This window comes from Trematomus bernacchii, unplaced genomic scaffold (assembly GCF_902827165.1).
Source record: "Trematomus bernacchii unplaced genomic scaffold, fTreBer1.1, whole genome shotgun sequence".
NCBI classification, from domain to species: Eukaryota; Metazoa; Chordata; class Actinopteri; order Perciformes; family Nototheniidae; genus Trematomus; species Trematomus bernacchii.
Window position 1 is genome coordinate 5,561,577 of NW_022987910.1, and position 14,729 is coordinate 5,576,305.

Here is a 14,729-nt window from a genome sequence, read left to right on the forward strand (position 1 = left end):
TGATCCTACGAAAGCAGAAGAAAGAAACCCCACCCAGCTAAACTCACTGGAGAAAGGATCAGCTCTGAATCCCTCTGTTGGGAAGCGCATGTAAAGGCCGCTACACACCAACCTGAGACCAAAGAACGCGTACCGAAGGCGTCCCGACTTTTACGTCCGCTACGTCGCCTGCGTCGGCTACGCCGCCCGCCTACGAACACACCGCAAATACTTCAGTTGACGAGTGGCAATAACTGTCCTTACCAGCAGGCAGCGGTAGTGTGTATTCGTCATTCAAAAGAGGCAACAACCGGAAGACAGACTATACACCGAGAGAAGAAGAACAGGCTGCGTGATATAAACAAACAACAAATAGCGTCTGGGTTCCATTTTCACTCTCTCGTCGATCGAAAACATGTAAACATAAAAAAGAAACTCTTGTGTCCGGGTGAGATGAAAATGAAAAAGATTAACCGTCTGTGTGTGCCTTCTTAATCGTTTGTTTTGGTCCCTCACTTCGCTTCTCGCTAAGCTGAACAGCCAATCAGAGTGATTTCTTTGTCCCGACTTTCTTTGGCCTCCAACATGTTCAACATGTTGAATCGGCCGCGGGAGGTGTGAAAATGTGCCGTAAAGAGACGATGGTGCGGGACACACCAACCTGAGTAGGGCGCCGCGAATGCCCGACTGCCTCTGACGGCCCCTGACTCCCAAAATCGGGTTGGTGTGTCAGGGGCTTTAGATAACTCACTCTAAATGTGCTCTTAAGTCAATGTTGCTGAACAAATATATCTTAATGAATGAAGTATAAAAAGTATTTATTTAATTATCACATTTCCCTGTTCCCCGTCACACTATTTGTTCTAATTTGGCTGCTATAATAAAATTCTGTGTTTTTATTGTTTGTTTTAAGATAAAAATACACACCAAAAAAGTATCCGTTAACATTTAAGTGCTTCATACACAAATAAACTCCTGCAAAATGAGAGGCAGGTGGTGAGCGCAGGTGAACGCAGTCTATTCAGAAGATATTATAAAGAGGGGTTTGTCTCGACTAAAAGAGGATTAGAGGAGAGAGGTGTGGCTCCTATTAACTCACGGTAGCATTGTTTGTGTGTGTGGTTGTGTGTGTGTGTATGTGTGTGTGTATGTATGTGTGTGTGTATGTGTGTGTGTATGTGTGTGTGTGTGTATGTGTATGTGTATGTGTGTGTGTGTGTGTGTGTGTGTGTATCGCAAATATTTAAAGGTAAAAGGCTAAATGGGGACACAGGATCTGGTTGAAGGGCCGTCAGCTCTTTCCCTTCAGAGTCCAGAAGGTTAACCGTGACTTCCTTTAAGACCCGTATTAACCCAGCCAGCATATGGTTCTGATGCTGAAGTAGCTGTAATCATTTATGTATGCTTGTTGGTTTCAGGTTGCAGTATCAATCACACGGCGGAAGGTGAGGGGGAGTTTTACACGCAGATAGAGATCTCAGCCCCTCAAAACTATCCCAGGCATCCGGCCCGACAGCAGCATCTCTGAGGTGGAATTCGGCCAGAAATAACAGCCGAGTGGAAGGTGTGTCTGCTCCAACCAGCCTCAAATAAAACTCCAACAGAGGGACTGTAGCACCGGATCACCGTCATCACTTTGTTCCTCAAAACTCTGCCGTGGCTACAGGAGCAGGGATGGCGTGGAGGCCTGCACGGCTGTCACTTTGCTCATTCCTCACCCAAAGATCTAAAGTCATCACAGTCCCGGGCCTAAAGCAGTGCAGAGCGTTGTCACAACAAGCTAAATCCCTCTAGAAGTCGCCTCTGTGTTTGGTTTGAAGCGTGGCGTGAGTCCAGGGTGTGGTTCTTAAGCCATGTGTGCACTCACACATGCATGTGCAACAACACTGAGCTCCACATGTGCTCGCAAAAGCATACAAGTTGTTTTTCAGGCGCAGACAGCTAAAATAACATTTGACTTGTGACAAAGAGTTTAGAAAAACTGAAGGAAAGGTGGAAAGAGGGGAAGAGAGAGGAGAGTTAAAAAGGTGGTATTTCACATTTGAGGGTAACACTTTTTTGCTGCGAGTTAGATAACAAGATAACCACTCAATAAGTTCACTTTGGAGTACAGATTAGACAAAAGGCAACATATCAGTTAGAGAGCTTTAGAGTCAATGCTAGGTAGATTTTTCATAAACATTTTCCAGTTACGCAAAGAGACTCCTGGCTCAACATTAGTATTTCAGCATGGTATCGATTGTCGAATCTAACTCTTGTTGAAAAAGTACATGGAGGCATTTACCAAAATGTCGATTATCCCTTTTTTAAACTGTGATGGGAGGAACACAAATCCACTGCCTCGAGGCTCCCCACTGGGCTGCCAACATTCCTGTCAAATTTGTGGGAACCACTGGAAAAAAAGAGCCTCTGTACACAACTGTGCAAGTGAATGTGTACATGCACATCACGGGGGTAAACAAAAAAGTCTGCAGTAGTTGCATGTCAGAAATCTGCCTAATGGACGCAGTCATGTGTGCGCTGAGGTGTTTGGGCTGAGAGCAGTGACACGAGTTCATGAGGTTGCCTAAGTGCATGTCTGAGGCGGAGGAGAGACGAGACTCTGAGGGTGTTTCAGCGCCTCGGGCTACAAAGTGGGTCAAGTGAGCTTCATCGTGCGGGTGATAGCAGCGACCTTCAGTTCACAGACAATCACCTGGTCGCTGCAGCACAGAGACAACACGTCTACTGTTGTCCCTTTTGTCTCTTATTGGAGAGATCCACTTCTTCTCAGAAGACAAGAGACACTACACCCTCTCTCTAGGGGGGAGTCGTATCACATTCAACGTTTTTTTTTCGTCCACTGTATCGTTCTCCTTTTTGGTTAAATTGTTATCTCGTTATCTAATCAGAGCTCAGCTGCGGAGGTCATGGGGAAAACTGAGAGAGAAAGAGAGAGCGAATCGAGGAGGTGAAAGAGGAGATGGAAGCACATGGGCCGGCTCTCTTGCCTCCCTATGCGGAGCCTCTCTCTCTCTGTGCCCTTGTATCCCTCCTCCCCTCTCAAGCCGTGTCTCCCCCTTTCAGTTATCAGCCGATTTGTCTCCTCCTCTCCCACGATGATAACAGGCTCTACTGTTTTGGGGAGAAACTCCCTAACTTCTGTCACTTCCCTCCCCTGCTCTCCGGCCTTTGGGAGACTTAACAAGGCTGTTACTGCTGCACACGCTCTTAACAAAGCACTCAAAAGAGTGTGTGGATGACAGTTTGTATCACTGTCTAATGTTGTAGTGAATAGTTACAACAAGATGCTTTTGACTGGAATATAAGTATATTTACATTATCAGAAAAGCAGCTGGACAGCAGCCAGATGTGCAGAGTGGAGTCGCTGCAAACTGAAGACTACAAACGACCTAAGCATTACGGTGTGAGAGTTTCAAAGGGTGGCATCAGCACACCTAATCACAATTTAATGAAGCACTTAAATAAACAGCCCTGGGAGGCACACAAAAGCTCACAGGCTCAGGAATTGTCTCAGACTCAGCAACAAAGAAGATCAGATATGTGTGTCATGCTGGAAGAGGCCACTTTATAGTTACCCTCTGAGCACTGTTGGAGAGACAGGGCACAGTTAGAAGTCTGCTCCTTGTTGTGGTACTACACAATGGATTTGTTTGAGATGTATTTAATAATACACTTTATGTAATTAACTATGTATTGGTATGCTACACTGAAGACACTCAATATTGTAGCATTTCTCTTAGATTAAGGAGAAAAACTTCTGACGTGATACCTTATGCAACACCTTACCCTCCTAATGCAACTAGCATCATTTGTTGCTCGGAGACCCTTAAAACAGATTATGACTGAATGTGAAGATGCTGTATTTGAGTTGTATACAGTGGGTTGAAGGGGCTTATCAACACAGCCAGAAACATCAAGGACACGACCAAAAGATACTATAGAGTTTGTTTACTGTAGTTTGTGGTCACCTATCAATTAAGGCCATGTGTTAACAGACTACAGCCCTTCAGGGGGAACAAAACATAGATTATTTTCGACAAGGTCAGTTCATTGAGACGGTGGGGTGCACAGGGATCCATTATAAACAAACATTGACGTTTGCTCATCAATCAGCAAAGCACCTCATTGGTTATTTATGTATGTGCACGCACATATTCCTGGCATTACTTGAGTTGTTAAATCCTTCCTTACGATATAATAAACAGCTAGGCCATTTTTCTCCACGACTCAACTTCAAACTAATGGATCTATAACTCCTACTGGACTTCAAGCGTCAGATTTCATCCTCTCATCTTACCTGATGTAACAAAACCTCTGCTCTTCTGTCTTAACACCCACTTAGAGAGGCAATGAGCTTGTGCTTATCTGCTGACAAATTGACCAAAAGAAACAATTATCAATTATTCAAAAAATATTGACTCAACTAGATTCATTGTCAGTCATCGCTAATAAACACACACACACACAATGGATTACATGATAAGCAAGATGTTTAAGCCCTTAAACAAAACAGCTGTATACAGTATGTTTCTGTATAATCCCCTTTAACATATTGCCCTGCTTCAGTGAGGCACTAACCCATGAACACACCCTCTCAGTGCAGATTAGACCAAATGGACTTGTGTAGAAATAGCTCAGTAAATAGTCTCCATCCTGGTATCAAATCTGATTTGGAAATGAGGCGACGTTTTTATACAGTACCAAAAAAACTGGGCCAAGAGTTATTCATGGCTTGACCACATGTTATACTCAATTAGCATTAAAACAATGGCTCCACAGTCAGCAGTCACAGCCGTGAAGATGCAGGGGGACAGAGAGACCATATGTGTGCATGTATGTGTGCACGGCTTCCCGCACACATACCACAAATCAGAGACAAGAAAGACTCTTTCTGTCTTTAAGAGATACCAACTGTTTCCTAAAACATTTCAAAATGAGACAAAAGAAACAAACTAAAAACATCTTTTAAAAAGGACCGAATCCCACCCAGACACATAACCAAACACACACAGCTCTGTCTGGGCTTTACAGACGTGCAGGTCACAAACACAACATCCTGAGAGGAAACATGCAAATCTATCGTCATGTTTCCTGATGCTGTTTGGAGTTACGCCCCTTCACTCCAACCGTCTTTTCTCCAACTGTTTGAGATGAGTAAATACTAAACTATCTAAACAATGGCTGGACAAAGACAGAGTCCAGGATATCAGCTGCATGCCAGAGACTGGTTGTGTTTCTCTGAGCTTGCGAGGAATGTTTTACTCGTGTCGTGTGAACTGCTCATTCTTCTCCGTGTCTGACCTCTGCGGTGTGAAGTCATTTCTCTCTGATGCCTATTGTGTGATTCATCGCTACACTCATCTCCACCACACACTTGCATCCTCCTCAGTACATACTCACTTCCTGTCCAACAGCTTGACCTCCAACGGGAAGCAGAGAGAGCCAGAAGGAGCAAAATAACACAAGAGGTATCTTGGGGCTACAATGATGCTTCTATTGCTTTACAAAAATGGCCATACACTCATCTTTAAGGATGAAGAACTGACTCATTGTTCGGGTGCAGTGGGCTGGGTCATTACAGTCCCTTGTTGATCCAGTGATTCAGGCCATGACTGAGATGAAGGGCTTTTAAACTTCCTCATTTGGGTTAACATTCCTTATCAAAGAGGTCAAACATCCTGTCGTTATAATCCAACATGAAAATCTATAAGTTAAGACATGTTTTTTACCTCAGCACAAAGCATGGTACAGAGATCTCATGATAGTGCGTTCCTTGAGATTGCTCTCCGCTGGCTGAGTTACTCACTTTCTTTTCATGTCATTATTTCTCCTGAATGTGTTTATTCAAATGCCTGGTGTGGTTTGGAGTGATTAGTGATTAGTGGATAAGTAATATCATTAGTACCCTAATCAAGTAATCATTTAAATCATCATCAAGATCTTGTGGAAAATGTTCTCTGGTTCCAGCACCTCACATGCGGAGCATTTCCTGATTTCTCTGGTTAGTGATTGTAAATTGATTAAAAAAATGAAATGCCTGTGACATTAACTTTAAGCTTGAGATGACGTCTTTAATTGTCTTCATTTTGTATAACCGATGGTCAAAGCCCCCCAAATATCCAGTTTACAATGATATGACCAAATAAACAGCAACTCCCCACACTCACCAATCACTGAAGACTACTATACAGTTTATACTCCTATACAACTGGAAGCGTAGCGCAGACAGCTCAAGTTGAACAGCGAGCGAGCTCATGACTTGACACTTGTGTGATGGTCAAGCTTGTGTGTGTGTGTGTGTGTGTGTGTGTGTGGCACAAAGTTAATTTACTCCTTCTCACTCCATAAAAACCAGATGTAGTCAGAATCAGCTGTTTCTTTGTCCAGTCACGCCGGATTTCCTATTTTCCTCCTCTGCTATGTGTGTGACAGAGCTCTTTGTACACACACTCACACAAACCACCTGTCAACCCGATGTGTGCAGCCTCAGTTAGAGACAGATATGAAGCAGGTGTACCAACACGCTCTTCCCCTTTAAGCCACACACAACTCCCAAGACACAAGGAACAAGAAGTCTGAGGAGGAATAAAGGAAATGAAGACATTACAGAGAGAAAAGAGTCTGCTGCCCCTCCTCTCAGCTGCATGACAATTCTTATCTAAGGATGAGTCTCTGAAGGTTTCACAAGTCTTTACAACAAGGCCTGTTCCCTGGAGATCCAATGAGTGATTTGTGCTTCTATCATTAAGCGTTTCTTACAACACAGCACTGAAACACCATTCAAAATCATCAGGCCCTTTTGATAAAGGAATATAGGCTAGGGATACTTATTATAAACAGGGTAGAGTAACAGATAAGAGCTCTGTATGTTGTGTGGATAAGCTGTTTGGTCTTTCTCAAGGACTACGCAGGCCTATAGTCAGTTATCGCAGATTCCTAACCCTCATGGCCTTGGATTGAGCGTGAGAATTTAGAAATAACCCAAACAGTCATGTGTGTTTTTTTTACAGTCCTGTCTGTGAGAAGAATTAAAACAATATATTAGAGGAAATACATGTATCATTTAACTAATTACTTAGATAGGCAGTACATTATGTTTTAGCCTCTCAAATATGGAACAGTTCTGCTTTTTTTCTTTGTTTTGTATCATTGAAGTAAAAGTCTGTTGTAGGGCGACTGTGGCTACGAGGGAGCCCGTGCAGTCAACATGTCGATGTATCCTTGGGCAAGACACTTAACCCATGAGTTACTCCCGATGGCATGGCCAAGTGTGTGAATGTGTATGAATGTTAGCTTCCCAGAGCATGAATGAGGTGTGAATGACTTGTAATATGTCATACAATATGTCAAGCGCTTTGAGGGGTCGTAAAGACCTGATAAAGCGCTTTATAAGCACAGTCCATTTACCTTTTGATGTTGGATTGACAAAAATCATACACATCACCTTCTATTCAGTAAACTATGATGGACATTTTCAAACAACCAACTGATATGTCAAGAATATAAACAGCAAATAAATGAATAGTCAAGTTTGAAGTCACCCCCTGACAGGGCTGAGGAGGACACTCTCTGTGTTAAGTGGACAACCATCTGTATATTTGAGTGGCCTCCACTTTAAATGGCTAAATAGACAAATCACTCTTTATGTGTAGCACTTTGTCAGGCTGTCTCAATGATTTGTAGCTAATGTATACATCCTGTTAACCCGTCAAAAGCTCAGTGTTGAGTCCAGCAACCCTAAAGTGTGCTGGGGACGGATAGAGGCATTCTCTCTCACTTTCCCCCTCTGCTACCAACGCTGACCAGGGGGGAGGACGCAGGCCGACCTGTGGCGAGAAAGGCCTCCTCCACATCTGTGTTTATCCTCTGGCTCAAACCAGCAGGCTATATTTACCCCAGGCAAACATCCCCAGAGTAGAGAGGAGGCAAAGGGAGAAAGATGTATCCTGGGACGTAGCATATGCTAAGTCTGGGAAACCTACACACATTGTTTGATATAATAATAATAATAATGCATTTTATTTATGGGAGCCTTTCAAAGCTCTCAAGGACACCTTACAGAGCATGATTAAAAACAAGCAACAAAAAAGATCAAACAGTAATTCAAGACTTAAAAAACAACAATCAGTTTAGAAGAATTAAGATATTGAATACGCCAGTTTAAAAAGGTGGGTTTTCAGGCAGGATTTGGAGGTTGAGAGTGAGTCCATATTGCGGATGTCTTGTGGGAGAGAGTTCCAGAGACGGGGGGCAGAGTGGCTGAAGGCTCTTGACTAGGGCTGTGCAATTAAATCGTATTTTAATCTCGATTACGATTTTGGCTTGCAACGATTACGAAAACAACGTAATCGAAATAAAACGATTATTATTTTTATTTATAAAAAAAAAAAAAAATGTAATTTTATTTATTTTTTATTGGTTTTTCAGTTGAATTATACTTAAAGTTCAGGGTAATCAACTGTTAAAAACATACTGTTCAACATTTTTTTTTTCAATAAATGGATATTTTCAAAGTAAATGGATAATCGTTTTGAATAATCGTGATATCAATTATTGACCAAAATAATCGTGATTATGATTTTTGCCATAATCGCACAGCCCTACTCTTGACCCCATGGTGGTCAGGCGGGCAGAAGGTACAGTGAGTTGGAAGGCAGGATAGAAACTGCTCATAGTGCTATCATCCAAATGTAAGCACATTTTGGAAATGTGAGTGTCCGATTGTAATTCTCTGATTCATCCCGTTCCCTGAGATGAGACACAGATTGGTAAACAACACCTTGAGGGAATCTGACCTCTGCAGGAGTGGGAAGAAGAAGAAGAAAATAAAAGGAGGGGGAGGCTTGATAGATCAACTGCCTACCTATCAAATGTGTTATAGCGGTGCAGAAGGCTATAAAGCAGAGTCATCTCAGGAAACATTGGTGTGTTCAGTAAATCTCTGACCTCTTGACACAAACATGCACCCTGACTTATGGATAAGACCCTCAGGGGAGGCAAACACATCAAAGAGAGTGGAGACGGGGGCTTTCAATATGGTGGTCTGATGCTATTTCATCTTAAACGGCAACACCTGCACTCTGACTAATACACGCGTGTGACGCAGGTCTACTGAACGCATATCTACATGAGAGTGCTGCTATAGGTTAGCCCATTGCAAAGGGGGTTTAAAAAACAGCACTGTCTTGGTTCCTCTTTGTATTTTAATTTATGATGTTTAAACAACCATCACAGCGGTTAATGTCGTTGTTGGGTAAATCATCTTGTTGTTTACACAGCCTCTATGTATACTGAAGTACGTACGCCTATGAAGGTTGACTGTAGAGTGGTAAAAATATATTGCCCAGAGGTAATCAAGACGGTTAAGTTGTTCTGCTTCTGATGCACCTGTTCTTCACGTATTCAGGTGTGTAGATACATGGTTCCAGGTCATTGGGGGCCATCACTGTTCCCACAAACACATCCTAGCTTCTCCATAGAAATACACAGCACCAAACTACATAACATAATTACCAAATCAAATTTCTATTTCAATTTCTCTCCACATCCAACTCTCTCGCCCACACAACTCTCACCCTCTGTGCTGCTTTCTGTTTGTTTTTGTGGGTGAAATCTTGTTAAAAATCTGACTTATGTGAATATTAGGATTTGAATGTTTTCACAGTGGCGTGGGGTGATTTTAGGTCTTTTATTTATCTATTTTAAAGTCTTTCAATCCTAATTTAGAATAAAATGACTTTGATGTCTTTAACTTGCATGTATGAACTAAGTGAGTTTGATGACTGTAGCATGTTGGAGATCTGGAGAAGAATGGTATGGTCAGCTGAGCTCCAGCAATTAATTTAGTTATGATATGATCAGAAAAGAGTCATTCAAATCGACACATGACCACAGTCAATTATTGCCTCCATTGCCTTCAGCTCCGGTTGGGAGGAGGCTGTGATGCCAGGCGTGGTGACGTGTGCTGACCCATTCAGAGTTACCACCAACATGGGCTGAACCTGCGTCACAGTGTTGGTTTAAAAGGAGTATAAACCATTAGCATGAGACGGCAATAAGCAGAGAGAGCAGTTTGTAATGTATTTCAATGGCTGAACTCTGTAAGCTCAAGCGTAAGACAATTCTTAATGCAGCCCTCTGAAAATACACACACATGTACGCGGACGTCACTTTGCACCGTGACATACACCAGATGGGATCTTTAGCCCGAGGTATCATTCTTCCTCTCTGTGACCCATCAGGATACAGCCAATGACTGTGATGGATGTGGTGTGTGTGTGTGTGTGTGTGTGATCTGCACACTGTGAGAGCACAACATTGTTAGTTTCTATTAACCTTTATTTAACTAAGCAGCCTCTGAGGATTAAATAGAAACCTGGCAAGAGGCCTTTCATTCTAAAATAACAACCAGCAGGAGAGCTGCCAATGGCTTGGTTAGGAAAGGAGGTCTTTAACCAGAGCTGCCTTAAAAACACCACAGAAAAGACCCTTCTGGAAATGTGTTATACACCCAACGGAGAGCTGGGTGAGTTCTTTAAAATCGTCGTCAGGAATAAAAAGAACAAGAAAAAAATCTACAACTGATGATGAGTCATATTTACTGAGATATGAGATAGTGATTCAACTTCATGTTTACAAGCGAAATAACTCAGGTGGCCCCCATTCCGCTCCCTTTGAAGATACTATCCTTTGTTCTAGTAGCTGTTTGCTATGAAACGCTGAAATAGTAGCAGCAAATATGAGATGTTCCTCAAGATCACAGACAGTGAGTAATTGTTATCTTGTACCCAGTGTGGTGCCAACTAAAATCTGTCTGCTGGAGGAGCTTTACAACTCTGTGATGTGGGCCAAAAGGAGTGTAGATTACAATGGACATGGACAATGTGATATCTTTGCAAAAATACCAAAAAGTATACAGATATTATGGACCCTGCAGGGATTTACAAATTCTATTGGGTAGTATTGCAGAAAACATATTAAGAGCTCATAAATATTGCATAGTAAATACATTAGACTTGTTCTCAATAGCAGAGGAAATGTGACAGTTTGATTGAGTATCTGGACCCGAAGTGTAAAATCTGCAGAAGTACACGGCATTTAGCGAAGGGTTTGTTACTCGAGAAGGCTGCATAGCAGAAATATAAATCTTTAAATGCAATATAACCCAATACTATACTACACTGTGCAGAATTACGATGCAATGTAAAAACAGAACACGGGAATTAAGATATTTGAAGAGTAAGACAAATGAGATTTAAAACAAACATGTTATGCCAGATTAATTTCATACAGTGTCATTTGAATGGCTCAGACAGTTTCTGTTGGCCTCTTGCCTTGGCAAACAAGACACGTGAAGAAAGGCCTACCATAGCAGCAACACACTGACTGTATAAAGGCCCCCTCAATAGAGGATTTAAGGAGATAAACAAAAACATTTAGGTAATCAGTGCATTTTCAGATTCTACCTACTCTCCATTTTTAACTTCTTTCTGGTTTGCGTCACAAGCTCCTGTGGTTTTATATACATCAATAACAGCTTGCAGGGACATGCTACTGCACTCACTGCTGTAATAAATCATGCTGAGCTACTTTTACACTGTTCCTTCAACTATCAATTTATGGAATTCTTTGCTTCGTCAGGCAGGTGTAGAGTTACGAAAGAAAGACAGGAAAATAAAACGCTAGTGAGATCATACAACAGGGGAATCTGGAGTAGCACAGAACGAAACATGCCATATACAGCAGGTCTGTGTTGTTCTGCTTTTGATATAGAAGACTTTCAAACAACCATTGAAAGGATGGGGGATTATTTCTGGAACAACATTGTATAACTGACTTCAACAGTCTAGTGCATAGCCTCTGATCAAAGGCATTTGGATTTACAATATGGAGAACCATGTCAGTAACATTCAGCATAAACTTCACCGTTGAGAAATGTATTCAAATCTGTTCTCCTCTCAAACGAGGGATGAAATGCAGGATATGGCCATTATGCAGCAAACAGTGGGCAGTGCTGTGCTCAACATCTGCTCTTACAGGCGGGTTTGCAGTAGGATAATCGGGGTAAGACATTAAGGCATCATTCCCAGATTTACCCCTGTAATAATTATTCCATTAGTTCCAGATGGGAGGCAACCAGAGTAAATGGAGCCCAGAATATGTGCAGTGCTGCAATGCTCTGCTGCTCTTGCACGATAGATCCATCATGCTGATCCTCGACGTGTCATTTCCTGAGGGCTGGGGAACACAGCAGCAACAAGGGGGATCTCTATGAAAGGGAGACGACACGCCGAGGCATCATCACCTCTCTATCAAGTGCACACACTCGACCGCACATACGCACACACACACAAACACACACACTGCAAAACCTGCACACTGTGCACACGTCTTTTGACAGCTGAACAGAGTCTGCATGTCCGTCCACGACCAGGTCTCCTTTAATGACCACATTTAAAACATGTTGCACATATCAAACCTGAGGCATTTACAACTACTGCAACACCCCGATAAAACAATACGTGTGTGTGTTCGTAACCGCCCGGGCAAAACATTCCCCATGCAGCTTATTCTGAAACAAATCTCCAGCCAAGGCAACTTCCGATTTGCACCACAACTACTCGAAATTCAAAGCTCGTCCAGGCTAACTAGTAGGCTAGCTCTGCCCCCAAACAAAGCTCCCATTGTCTGGAACTTGTAGTCTTAACATTTCCTTTTGGCCCTCACAACTGTGATTAACTTAGGTTCGAAAAACTACAAATCCGAAGCACTTGGAGCATGCGCACTGGCAACCTAATTATCAGGAAGGTTGTAGAATATTTAGTAGTTAATGAATTGTTGCGAGTAGCGGCATATTTAAGGTAATATATCTACTCTGTTGAATGGCCGCAGGCCGAAGTGAAGCGTTGAAGCTGTGTGAATGTTTTTAGCCGGGGCTAAGAGTGCCGGCTGAGCCGTAGTAAAGAGCCTGGTCTCTGCATTGACTGAAGTTGGTCGGCTGCCTCTCTCTCGCAGCTCCCTGCTCGTCACTTTTCAGCGCTTTTGAATCAACCCAAACTGTTCAGAGAATCCTGAAAAGAGCACACACCTTACCTAATGCTGCTCCGGTGTTTTCTCTCGGCTCCTATTCCGTTAACATTAATCTCCAGACATTTAGGAAAGAGTCGCTGTAGCCGTCGGTCGACTGCCTGTTCACCGAGCGAGACGCTGCCAAGAATGCTCAACCGAAACCACCCGCACACTCACGGCGCATGCGCACCTCCGGCTGGCGCAACCTACGATAGTAACACACAGGGGGCAGCACGCTGCTACCAAAATACTGTAAATACTGTAAAATACTGCACCATAAAACCTTAGTATGAGTATGATATAACAGTTACCTTGCACAACTGTAATGTATATCCTATGTACATATGTTTTCTTCTGTTACTGTAGTGTATGTATGTCTATGTTTCTGTTGCTGTAGGCCTAAGTATATTGGTCTTTTATAGAATACTCCAATTCATCCAGAAAATGTTATATTGTGTATTTTTTATCTATTTATCTATATTGTTTTGGATGCTTTACTATTCTAGAACATGTCCTCATACCTACTCTTGTAATGTATATCTACCATTCAATTCAAAGATGGATTATGGATTCATAAAAAATGATTATTTAATATATTTAAACAATATAGCAACTTATCTAATTTTTCTAACCGCTATTAAGACCATTACGTTATACATTGGCCAATAATACAAACTCTAGCATTACAAAATAAATATATTTGTCTTCTTCTTTTTTAGTGTTGTTTTCTATTATATTGTTTGTACCTATTGCATATTATGTTTAATAATGGAAGTCAGGTAAAAGTGAAAACTACATCTGAGGGAAACGCTTAAAGAAATAACACTAGAGATGCATTTGTATATATCTATAATGGCACATGGTCAAAACATTAGTCAATAGCACAACCTTGTGGTTGCAAAGCAAAATCAGTCCTCTGATATCAGAAGCAGCTTTATTAGCCAAGTGTGTGTAAATTACATACAAATAAATTGTCTTCAATTTAAAATTGCTCTCAATGTACTTACACATAAATAGACATAAACATTCCATAAAAGAACGTGAAAAATAAAAAAATCTCTAAAAGGTATGTGAAGCAACAATGAAATAATGTACACGAGTCCAACACATTGTATGTGTAACTAACTTTGTAAGTGGCTAGTATTTGATAACATGTTTGTGTTGTTGCACAGATTCAAATCAATTACTGTCTGCTTCACAACTTTCAAAAACTGGTTTTACCATGATTAACTTAATACGACCATCTTAAACAAATTCCTTGTTGACCTGCCTTCCCAATTAAACATACAAATAAACATATGCTACAATTGGTAAGATATAATATATATATATTGTCCGGCAGTGGCTCAGTCAGTAGGGGCTTGGACTGGGAGCCGTAGGGTCGCTGGTTCAAGTCCCCGACCAGACCTAAATATGGATTGTGGACTTCTACTTGGAGAGGTCCCAGTTCACCTCCTGCCCTGCCGTGGTGCCCTTGAGCAAGGCACCGGACACCCCCCTTCCCCCCCCACTCCCATTGCTCCCCGGGCGCTGTACAATATAGCTGCCCACTGCTCCTAGTACTAAACTCCTTGTACTAGGATGGGTTAAAAGCAGAGGCCAAATTTCACTGTGTGTGCTGTGTGCTCTGCATGTGTGACCATTAAAGAGGGTTTCATCCCTCCCTATTAAATAAATAT

At 42.0% G+C, this 14,729-nt stretch overlaps 1 protein-coding gene across 5 annotated transcripts in view; it reads right to left on the reverse strand.

Annotated features, from left to right (window-relative positions):
* Positions 1–13,225, reverse strand: part of sipa1l3 (signal-induced proliferation-associated 1 like 3) — a 68,726-nt gene extending 55,501 nt beyond the window's left edge. For 4 of the 5 annotated variants that reach the window (XM_034115072.1, XM_034115070.1, XM_034115071.1 and 1 more), the window contains exon 1: positions 13,075–13,225. The gene's annotated coding sequence lies outside the window, so the exon portion shown is untranslated. Of the gene's footprint in view, positions 1–13,069 lie in introns of all 5 variants that reach the window. The other variant, XM_034115069.1, reaches the window with a different exon arrangement.
* Between the last annotated feature and the right edge of the window lie 1,504 nt (positions 13,226–14,729).